At 30.1% G+C, this 10783-nt stretch overlaps 1 long non-coding RNA gene across 1 annotated transcript; it reads right to left on the bottom strand.

Annotated features, from left to right (window-relative positions):
- Positions 1-5451: 5451 nt before the first annotated feature.
- Positions 5452-7765, bottom strand: LOC113784260 (uncharacterized). The gene is made up of 2 exons (XR_003470277.2): positions 6158-7765; positions 5452-6068 (listed from the first exon to the last, which is right to left on the bottom strand). It is a non-coding gene; the product is annotated as an uncharacterized lncRNA (long non-coding RNA).
- Between the last annotated feature and the right edge of the window lie 3018 nt (positions 7766-10783).

The following is a 10783-nucleotide window of genomic DNA, read 5'->3' as shown; positions in this document are numbered from 1 at the left end:
CCCAACTCACATCTTAACATAACTCGATATCTTAAAACTGTGGAAATCTTATTTTCTCCAAAATTCATATATTCACATCAAACATTAAGCTTATTTCTAATTTTGCTTCTTATTTTAAATTCTGAAAGATGAAAAATATCCTAATAAATTAGCAACTTCTTTCTCAACAAAGCACTTCTTTGTAAAAGCAAACATTCGAAATCCAATTTGATGTCATAATAAGCACTGTTTCTGTGTTATTATTGTGATGCTTTTAAAACTATTGGATTTAAAACTATTCAAGAGCCTTCACCAAACAACTTAAACCTTTGGAAAAGGTGGTCCTTGATAGAAAAAAAAATATTGAACATTTGCAAGATACTATACAAATGCATAAACCTGCAAAACAATCTTTAATCTCTCTAAATAAAAAAACTTGAATCTGGCAACATGTTAACTTGCCTACTAACCCTCTTAATGGTTAATATCTTAAATTAATAAATCTTAGATGCTCTCAACATGAATTAACAGCATCTGATGTTTATTAAATTATAACTAATATAATAATCAGTGATTTAAAAACTAAAATTACGCATGCATATTACACTTGAGCACAGTTTTATCATACAATTGCAATGGCTCGCTCTTTCGCCAACGCTAAGGTTCTTGAATAAAATAAAACAGACGTGGTTACGCGGCAGCAACAGAAAGTGCAAGCAAGGTGGGTTCAATTAGTGGGAAGATAACAGCACCAAAATCAGGGGAAGCAAAAAATATTCCCACGGATTATTTTAATAAATAACTTTGCTTGATTAAAAAATTATTTAAATAATTAAGCTTTATTAAAAAAATAATTCATTAAAATAATTCAAGCAAAAAATCTAGAGTTATAAACATGGACAATAAGTTTGTAATTTGAAAATCCAAATTCCCAAATTTCAAACCCTAAGATTTCAATCATGTCAAAATTCCCAAATTGAATCCTAAAATAAAGACAATAACCGAATTTCATCATGAATTAAACATGGTAGACTCTGATACCACTTGTTAACTATCCATGCCAATTACATGATGAACAACCAAGGGCGGAAGCGTACCTGTGGGAATTGCCATTGATGAAATCCTGGGATGATGATGATAGAGCCAATGGGTTGGGTGATCTTCCTCCGCAAAACACCCTGAAGACCTTGCTCTCTTGATGGGGATAGAAAGAACCAGAGAGTTTTCTCCTTTAGGGTTTTGAAACTGAATAGTCTTGTTGTGTTTGCCTTGGGGACCATTACCCCTATATATAACTATTATTAGTTATATCCCAAATTGCAGTATTTCCAATTCAGCCCCTCATTAAATTAGAAACTGCCTGGTATCTACACTATTAATTTTCATAACTATTATGCTCTTTAGCCATAAACTATTATATATTATTTGACCTCTAGTTTATTGGCTAATTATATAATGACCCTAACACACTTTATTAATTAATTACATATGTGACTCATAAATCTTACAATTGGAACACAAAACTTAACACAAAATATGATACAAATAAAATACAATATAAAATAAAGAAGATCATGTTTTGTTTTTATACTCCAATACACATTATTGTATTTGTGTCTCATTTTGTGTTAAATTATGTTTAGAAAACATTACTCAAACAAAAATAATAAAAATAGTAGTATTATTTTTAAAAAATTATTGGGGACTTTGGGGTGGTCGTGACCACTCTATGTCCCCAAAAAGATCCGCCCTTGACTCAGACAAACTATATCGAAATTCTACTGCATAGAAAACTGTTCTAGAATTATACCATCAATTTGACAGTTAATAGTTGTCATTCGTAATATGGTATTAACTACCACTCAAAAGAAAGAAAAGAAGATGAACCAGAAAGGGAGAAGTAGAGAAAATTTCAGATTTTCAAAGAACTTTTGGCGCATTTTTCGTACTGAATAGAGTCTTCAATTTATAGAGAAACTCTATAACTAAAGGATAGAAAAATTCATGATCCATCGAATCAAATCCACATAAAACTACCCTTCAAAATTTTCTATGTTTTGATCGGATCAGATGTTGAATGTTGACTCGGTGGAGAGCAGACACGTGTACAACGTATCAATGAGTGAAAAAAGCACACATTTATTAAAATGATTTTTTTTTCGAATACTAAAAAAATAATATATCACTTAGACCAAGACCAGGCCCGAGGCAGTCGGACATGTAATAGAGGCGGCGTGCGCGCATGTGTGGGTATATATTTGCATGCGTTCTCACCGTTTCACAAAATTGGGGTACCCCTTGGGGCACACTCCAATTGCCATACCTCCACTTTATAAACACTACTATCATCCCTCCTTCGTGGGACTTCCTTATTTTTTCAAGTCACACCAACTAGCTCTCATTATTATTTCCAACAATTTATTATAATTATTATAATCATTTCCAACAATCCCCAACTAGAATTAAAAAAATAGTTTCTGAAGTAATGTCAAATGCTTTTATAAGATCGTGCACTAATAGAGGTGTTTCATGACTTGAACTTTTGCATAGCAAGTAAGATTTAGATTCAACAAGACTGACTCGTAGTTTTGAACTCTACGAATTTTGCCTCGAAATTCCATAGGAAGCGGCCCCACTTCCACAATCATATAAGTGAGTCTATCAATAGTACGCTGGTAGCTAGGTACTCCACTCCACATAGAGTATAGATCTCATTTAGAGTTTCTATTACCTCATCATTTCGTTGCTTCAGGAATCGTGCTTCTCTGATATATAATATCATGTTCATTTCATATCACTATGACTTGTTATTACCCATTAAACCTAACTTTTTGAGATATCTAGTCTTTTAGGTCGAGTTACCATCATGAATGACTCATTGATCATAGGAAATAGTCCATCCTTTTGGGTGTATTTAGGAATTTATCTCTAGCGAATCATTTCGTCAAAGGATCCTCTAAATTCTCATCACTGCGTACATGATCCATTATAACAACTTCTTTAGAAAGCAATTATCTAATCGTGTTGTGCTTACGACATATTTCTCGTCTCTTACCGTTATAATAAATTTTTTAAATCTTTGCAATAGTCGCAGTACTATCGTAATGGATCAACGCTGCTGGAATAGATTTTCCCAAAAAGGAATCTCAGCTAGCAAACATCTCAATCAACTCGCTTCTTCACTAGAAGTAGCTAGTACTATCATTATAAACTCCATTGTTGACTGAGTCAGTATCATCTGTTTCTTCGATTTTCATGTAACAGCACCACCGGCTATACTAAAAATATAGCCACTGGTTGCTTTGGAGTCATTTGATAAGGTATTCTAATCAGCATCATTATATCCTTCAAGGACGACAAAAAATCTTTGATAATAAAATTCGAGACGCATGATCCTTTTTAGGTATCTCATCACTCTTTTGATAGCTTGTCAATTCTCCATACTAGGCATACTGGTAAACATGCACAATAGTCCCACGACGAAGGCAATGTCAGGTTTAGTACAATCAGTGTCATACTTGAGACTGCCAATGATGCTCGCATATTCAGTTTGTCTAACACATTCACTAGTGTTGTTGAAAATTTTCATACTTGGATCATATGGTGGGCAAGCTTGTTTATAGTCAAAATATTTGTATTTCTTTAGGATCTTTTCAACATAGTGATACGAATTCCTAGAAATTCTCTTTTTTGACCAAGTAATCTTGATTATGAGGATTAAACTCCCATTTATGATTATGCAAATATCATTTTTAGATTTTTAATAAAATGCATGCATTTACTAAAATAAATTTTTTTTAAATATTTTTGGATACTAAAAAGTAATACACCGCTTATAAATTAACGACTAATCAGGCAGTCTTGGTGATAATTGTTATTATTAGTGTTTAATGTGTACACATATGTTGATGTTTTGTCTTAAATATATTTTACATATATTTTTCTCTTGAGAAGTTGTGTTCGAATAGGCAAAAGCTATTGGAAGACAAAATGATGATAAATAGCACATGTGGTCCTTTAACTTAATTTCAGTTAACGTTTTAGTCCTTTATTTTTTTTTTTCTCGATTTGGTCCGTTATTTTAATTTTAAGTGACAATTTGATCTTTTATGTTTTAAAATGTCAATAATGTTATCCTTTATTTTTTCAAAAATTCATCAAAATTTTCAAACAAAACCCAAAAATTAATAATATTCTTCAATATAATACAAATTTCATCAAACTCGTAACTCAAATATTCAGATAAACTAACATTTTCATTATTTACTTGATGTTGTTAGAGATGAAAATATGAGTTTATTTAAAGATTTAAGTTATGAATTTGATGAAGTTTGAATTATATTGAGGATGATAATTTAATTTTATGGGTTTTGTTTGAAATTTTTTATAAATTTTTTGAATTTTTGCACAAAAAAAGGATAACATTGTTGACATTTTAAAACATAAAAGATCACATTGTCACTCAAAATTAAAATAAAGGACCAAATACAGAGAAAAAAAAATAGATAAAGGACTAAAACGTTAACTGAAACTAAGTTAATGGACTACGGGTGCTATTTTGCCACAAAATGAAATAATAATTGTTCTTATTAGATCTGATACATCTACAACAAAAAGAGGAAGGGAGAACAAATTAATTATAAGACTTGAACGAGGTGGATAATATAAAGTATAATCAAAATCAATAGTAACAGTAACTTGCTCTCCCAAGGGTAAATGTCTGTTCAAACTCAAAATTTAGATGATCATTTAAATTTGGGCCATTTAAATGAAGAAGACATAAAATATGTTAATGACATGATATAGTATAAAGCTTGCACCAAAATTCTTATTTAGGAACCATTTTTGAGACATTCGTACGCATAAATGCATCAGCTATTTAATACAAGAAAATATTTTGAGAGCCATATTAATCGCTTGACAAATAAATTATGATGGAGTTCTCGAGTATTGGGAACACATAGATCCATAGTTTATCACACATTCTTTGGTTTCATTTTATGAAGATTAATTTGTATGCTTTAGATTGCATCAGTTAATTGATAATTTCTATAAATTTATTACAATTAATCTATAAAATTTATTATGAAGTTGTGTCTGTTGTTTGTTTATTTTGGAGAAATGAAATAGTAGTTGCATAATTGACACAAAATACAAAAAGGTTAAATAAGTCTTTCCTCCTATAAATGTATAATATTTTATTTTTAATCCCTCTCAATCTTTTTTTCAAATAATAATCCATCAAATATTTTCAATCAACAAATTTGGTTTATATTTTTAATTCAACTAATGTGTATCATTTAATTTTTTTGCATGCTTATTAAGAACATTAAAAAAATCTTCTTTACAAAAGTTTAAAATTTTTTAATATGAATTTTCAAGCGCTAAAAACTTAAAAATAATTATATTTAATTTATCTCTAGTTAAAAAGTTCTAAATTTTTATGAGATATTCTTATAAAGATGTAAAACATAAACCGAAACAATACAAACTATTAAACAATCTACTAATAGCCACCATATAATATGTGTAGTAAGTTACATAATATCTCATGAACTTCACCATCTCAACTTAACTTACTATTTGTATGACCCTCTTTAAAAGCTCATATGTTCTAGAGTGTAGAAGTGATAAACCAACTTGTACAGAAAATGATGGAACATGTAGTGAAAGACCCACGTAAGTACGAGTCATAATAGCTATATGACACCTCACCAAAAAACATCGCTAGAGGCGAAGTATACATGCCCTCAAAGTATTATGTAATTCTCAATCTATACTAGTTGACACAAAAGGAACATCGCACATTGAATGCAGTCAAACTATCACAAACTATCAAAGACATCGCTCCAATAGATAAGAGATTGAAACTCTGGATCAACGAAGATAGCTCGAGTACATTGTCATTAGTTGACCCAGTCATCATTGTATTGTGTGAATACTACATCATCAAGCCTAAGTCGATACACTATCAATCCACCTTCGACAACATGTTTGATAGTCCACATACAAGCTCTGTGAGTATGTTTAGGTACACTCCCATTGTCTCATCGCTTATAGATTTTAGGAAAGTGCTCATAAATCCAAAACTGCATCAAAAATAAAAGACAATTTAATAAATTAAAAACATAACTTAACAAAGAACAATTATTACAAGAATTATAAATAAAAATTATACCTGTAACATGGTCATCTATCCTCCAAACTTCTTTGTGTCATGAAAAGCTCCATGTCTGAGATTGTCATATAGCACAACCAATGCAGATGCACTCTATGCATAGTCTTGACAATGCTCAAAATTGGTGAATAAACTATCATACTTCGCCTAGACTCGAGTGTGTCTTGTCGGCAATGTGGATAGGGTGGATGGTTAGCCTTATACATCCGTCAATTAGATGCCTTAGGCAAAACTTTTTCGGTTACATTGCAGACTAGTGCAAATAATTTCTCCATTTATGAAAGTTTCAAAACTAATAAATCTAGAAGTTTCGAATGTTTCATGTTTATCAAAAGTTTTGATATTTTCATTTTCTAAAAAATTTGCATTTCTGAACTTTTAACATGTTTTGAAAATATCTAGAAAATAGTTTTTCAAAAGTTTCAAAATGAACTAAACATTCAAAATATTGTTGAAAAATTGAATTTCAAAAGTTTGAAAGTTAACAAAAACTTTCACTTATGTTTCAAAAAATTTCGAGTTGTTAGGAATTTTTTGCGAAAGTTTTGAATGTTTCGAATGAGTTAATGAAGAAGTGAGGTGAAAAGAAATTTCTAACTTAAAAATAGTAAAATTTCTCTATATGATATTTTTTTTAATTTTTTTCTTACGCTTATAATGCAAAATTATGCTCGCTAGTTATGTGGCCTCGATTTTAATTGAGAAGGGTCTCTTAAATCTTAGGGGTTGACATATTACAGGAAAATTGCTTCACAACACCACAATCAGCACATCTCAGACTATTTCGCCAGTGTTTATCTTGTAAGTCTATGTAACACAATTGAATACACAGTTGTAGTATCAACACCACAATGCACTACCTTAAAATTGACATCATTGCAAGGACCAAACAGTAATAGCAAACACAATGGATGAACTCTGAGAATTACATAATTTAAGCACAATGCATGACCACAAATTGGCATCACCAAACATAAAAAGGCAAGAACCAAATAAATATAACATGACAAGAGAGTATCAATATATAGCAATACCTATTTCTATCTCAACTCAAAATAAGATACAGATTAGAATCAATATCATCCCCTAACGGAACATGTTTCAATCAAACGTGAAACCAACTTCAAAACTACAAATTAAAACAAAAAATTCCAAAAAAACAAAAAAAAGACAAATGAAAGCTTAATAATTATGTGTTAACAATAAAGCATAAATCACTAAAGATATTCTGCTAAGCAAACATTGGACACAAAAATACTATGGCAACGAAGGGGATGGGAAGAAAAAGAGGACAACATAACAAGTGAATTGTAGTTTAAGAAATAATGTAAAAACAAACTAAATGGCTACAAATAAATAAATAGTTACCTATTATAATGTAATTAATCAGAGAAATCACAATTGATAGATGGTGAAGAATTGAAAGTGATGATCGAGCATCTCCGTGGCATTAGATCCTCAACGGTTCCACAGCACAGAAGCTGCGTCAAGCATCCAGGCAAGGCAGATTGCACATCAACGGCGGTAGTGAGAGAATGCAGTTTTGAACCCTAAATAAGAGAGTGAAAGTGGGTTTAAGAAGAGAGGGTTGGTGTTGTTAGTGTCTGGCATATAGCTCGAGTACATTGTCATTAGTTGACCCAGTCATCATTGTATTGTGTGAATACTACATCATCAAGCCTAAGTCGATACACTATCAATCCACCTTCGACAACATGTTTGATAGTCCACATACAAGCTCTGTGAGTATGTTTAGGTACACTCCCATTGTCTCATCGCTTATAGATTTTAGGAAAGTGCTCATAAATCCAAAACTGCATCAAAAATAAAAGACAATTTAATAAATTAAAAACATAACTTAACAAAGAACAATTATTACAAGAATTATAAATAAAAATTATACCTGTAACATGGTCATCTATCCTCCAAACTTCTTTGTGTCATGAAAAGCTCCATGTCTGAGATTGTCATATAGCACAACCAATGCAGATGCACTCTATGCATAGTCTTGACAATGCTCAAAATTGGTGAATAAACTATCATACTTCGCCTAGACTCGAGTGTGTCTTGTCGGCAATGTGGATAGGGTGGATGGTTAGCCTTATACATCCGTCAATTAGATGCCTTAGGCAAAACTTTTTCGGTTACATTGCAGACTAGTGCAAATAATTTCTCCATTTATGAAAGTTTCAAAACTAATAAATCTAGAAGTTTCGAATGTTTCATGTTTATCAAAAGTTTTGATATTTTCATTTTCTAAAAAATTTGCATTTCTGAACTTTTAACATGTTTTGAAAATATCTAGAAAATAGTTTTTCAAAAGTTTCAAAATGAACTAAACATTCAAAATATTGTTGAAAAATTGAATTTCAAAAGTTTGAAAGTTAACAAAAACTTTCACTTATGTTTCAAAAAATTTCGAGTTGTTAGGAATTTTTTGCGAAAGTTTTGAATGTTTCGAATGAGTTAATGAAGAAGTGAGGTGAAAAGAAATTTCTAACTTAAAAATAGTAAAATTTCTCTATATGATATTTTTTTTAATTTTTTTCTTACGCTTATAATGCAAAATTATGCTCGCTAGTTATGTGGCCTCGATTTTAATTGAGAAGGGTCTCTTAAATCTTAGGGGTTGACATATTACAGGAAAATTGCTTCACAACACCACAATCAGCACATCTCAGACTATTTCGCCAGTGTTTATCTTGTAAGTCTATGTAACACAATTGAATACACAGTTGTAGTATCAACACCACAATGCACTACCTTAAAATTGACATCATTGCAAGGACCAAACAGTAATAGCAAACACAATGGATGAACTCTGAGAATTACATAATTTAAGCACAATGCATGACCACAAATTGGCATCACCAAACATAAAAAGGCAAGAACCAAATAAATATAACATGACAAGAGAGTATCAATATATAGCAATACCTATTTCTATCTCAACTCAAAATAAGATACAGATTAGAATCAATATCATCCCCTAACGGAACATGTTTCAATCAAACGTGAAACCAACTTCAAAACTACAAATTAAAACAAAAAATTCCAAAAAAACAAAAAAAAGACAAATGAAAGCTTAATAATTATGTGTTAACAATAAAGCATAAATCACTAAAGATATTCTGCTAAGCAAACATTGGACACAAAAATACTATGGCAACGAAGGGGATGGGAAGAAAAAGAGGACAACATAACAAGTGAATTGTAGTTTAAGAAATAATGTAAAAACAAACTAAATGGCTACAAATAAATAAATAGTTACCTATTATAATGTAATTAATCAGAGAAATCACAATTGATAGATGGTGAAGAATTGAAAGTGATGATCGAGCATCTCCGTGGCATTAGATCCTCAACGGTTCCACAGCACAGAAGCTGCGTCAAGCATCCAGGCAAGGCAGATTGCACATCAACGGCGGTAGTGAGAGAATGCAGTTTTGAACCCTAAATAAGAGAGTGAAAGTGGGTTTAAGAAGAGAGGGTTGGTGTTGTTAGTGTCTGGCATCTAAATCAATGCTCATCGAGTCAGCCGCTCAACTGCATGCATCTAATTTGGACGGTGTGGTGTCAGGTTAATTGGACGGTCATCGGGTTCTAGAAGGTCATCGGAATTAGGTTTAAAAAACACACTTATTTATATATTATCTATTAAAGAATCTTTAAATCAAGAATAGAATTTATGATTTTTTAGGTGTACATTGATTTCAAATTATTTTATTTTTGAAATTAATTCTAAGTTAAAATTAATATCGGTAGTTTTTTACTTCGAATTTATTTTTTAAATTAAAATTTATTATTTAATTTATTTTTAAATAAATATATTTCATTTTACAATAAATTCAATTTTAAATAAAATCAAAATTAAATTTTATCTTTGCATAACAAAACACACACTAATTCTACCACAGGTTGACTTCTAAAAAATTGTTCCAATTTTTTTTTAATTGAATGCCATAAATAATATTAATGTGCTGATATTCATTAGTTACAATTTATAGAATGTTTCATATTCATATAAGACCATTGAGAATAGATATTGCAAATTCTACTAATAAATCATTTGACATTTGGTTATATATATGACCAAACAAAACAATATGATGAGTTGTTTATTGCTAATAAGTAGAGATATTCAAATTTAAATATTTAAAGAGGAGAGTAGAACTTAAAACCTCCTTATCCCTTCTATCTTTATGTTTCTCCATCAAAGCACATTATATCTACCAATAATTTGAAATATTATTTTATAAAAATTGTAGAAATCAGATTATATTTTAAATTTATTTTCCAAAACCAAATCAAATTGCATATATAAATTTTAATACTTATTTATTTTTTATATATTATTTGTTGATCTAAATTTTTTTCCCAATAATTATTCGTTTGATTTAATTTTTTTTCTTTTTATTTTGTACATTTTAAATATAGTTGATCATTATTATTCTGTAATATTAAATTTTATTAGTCTATTATATGAACTTTATATCAAACCTAGAATTTAATTGTGTTTTTATAATATTAATCTTTCTTTGGATTAATAGTGTGTTTGTTTGGTCCCTTTAATGAGATTAATCTTGTTTTATTCCTTACATTTTCTTTTTAATTTATCCTTAACAT

The sequence above is a fragment of the Cicer arietinum genome, chromosome 7 (genome assembly GCF_000331145.2).
Source record: "Cicer arietinum cultivar CDC Frontier isolate Library 1 chromosome 7, Cicar.CDCFrontier_v2.0, whole genome shotgun sequence".
Lineage (NCBI taxonomy): Eukaryota > Viridiplantae > Streptophyta > Magnoliopsida > Fabales > Fabaceae > Cicer > Cicer arietinum.
This window is presented reverse-complemented; position numbering and strand designations above follow the sequence as displayed.